We start from the raw sequence: 1,699 nt of genomic DNA on the forward strand, positions 1-1,699 counted from the left end.
TCTCCCATCCCCCCATATCCAATCTGCAGTCAAGTACTATACGTTCTGCCTCCCCCTTCTCTGCCCCTGCCCCTACGCTGCTGCATGCCTTCCTCACCTCATCATCTGGGCTATTGCAATAGCTGCTGGTGGGTCTGCCTGCCTCCAGCCCATCCTTCATTCAGCTGCCTGAAGTTCAGGTATGACCATGTCATGTCCCCACTCAGTAACCTCCTATGGTTCCCTATCACTCCAGGATCAAATATAAAATCCTCCCTTTGGCATGTCAAGCCTTTCCTAGCCTGGCTCCCTCCTACCATTGCGGGCTTCTTGTACTTTACCCTCAAGTACCCTTTGATCTAGTGATACTTGTCTCCTCGCTATTCCCAGTGCATGGCACTGCATCTGCTAGCTTTGGGCATTTTCCTTGCATGTCCCTCATGCCTGGAATTCTCTCACTCCCTATCTTCCCCTCCTGCTTACCTTCCATTCCCACTAAAATCCCACCTTCTCCAAGAAGCTTTTCCCAAGTCTCTGTAATGTTAGTGCTTTCCTTGGAATGTGTGTGGAGTATCTCCAGTTTACTCTGTGTATGTCACCTCTTCCATTAGCCCATGGGCTTCTGGAGGGCAGAGCCTGGCTTTTGCCTTTCTTTGTACACCCCTCCCCCCCCCCCGCTTCCCGCTCTCAGGATAGTGCCTGTTTACTGTGCCTGCCAGCACACGGTCATGATTTTTCATTCAGCAGCACACGAAGAGGAGCAATGGGGGGGGGGGGGGGGGGGGGGACTCAAGGCTGAGGCCTGGCAGGGAAAACTCCTCAATGGTATCAGGGACCCAGGGACTGGAGGGAAGAAGACAGTGGAGAGCTGAACAGCTTCGCCAAGGGCTCCAGATGGGGGAAGACAGGAAAGTGTAGCCGGTGCACAGGTGATGGTCTGAGAAAGAACCAAGGCTTGGTGGGACTAATTCGTGTTCATGGCGAGGATGAAGAACAGGGTTTGGATTTGGGGGAGGTAGAATGACAAGAGATCATTCTCAGGCAAGGGGGTTTCAAGGTGGAGCCCTGGCGGGTGAGAGCTAGATCAAGAATCTGACCATCTCCGAGTGGAGCTGAGGAGGGTGGAAGAGGGGTCCTGACAAAGGGGGGTGTTGAGGAAGTGCGAGGTGAGGGGACCATCACTATATGACTAAGTCCTCTGCTAGAGTGCTGGAGAGAAACTGACCTTGCTGAGGGAAAAAGGAGGGTCCTGGAGGCTGCTTGGCAATAGCTACCAGAATTTTGATTGGATGGTAGATATGGACTGAGTGAGTCTAAAGGAAGAGGCGAAGAGTCCAACTTCCCCCGCCTGACCAGGGAGTAGGAGGTGAGAGTGAACGTGCAGCCAGTTCTGGAAAGGATGGCCATGAAGGCTGTCCTCAGGAGGGAGTCAAGTCTCAGTGAGAGCCAGCAGAGGGAGGGAAACCAGCCTGTCATTTGTGGAGCAGGGATTCCAAGAGCACAGTGAGGGAGGGGGCATAGTGAGGGGGTGGGTGGAGGGGGATGGGGAGAAGTCAGGAGAGGGACGACTGGGTTGGAACAGACAGCCAATTCTGAACTACTGAATGGGGTTGTGATTCATTGAGGAAAGAATTCAGGTGGGTTATCCACATTGCTAGGGGTTCAGCCTCAGGGTGGAGTCCTCTCAGGGTGTTGGCTAGCAGTTTGTGGCTGCGAAGTT

This window comes from Vombatus ursinus, unplaced genomic scaffold, assembly GCF_900497805.2.
Source record: "Vombatus ursinus unplaced genomic scaffold, bare-nosed wombat genome assembly UNPS02014845.1, whole genome shotgun sequence".
In the NCBI taxonomy this organism is placed as follows: domain Eukaryota; kingdom Metazoa; phylum Chordata; class Mammalia; order Diprotodontia; family Vombatidae; genus Vombatus; species Vombatus ursinus.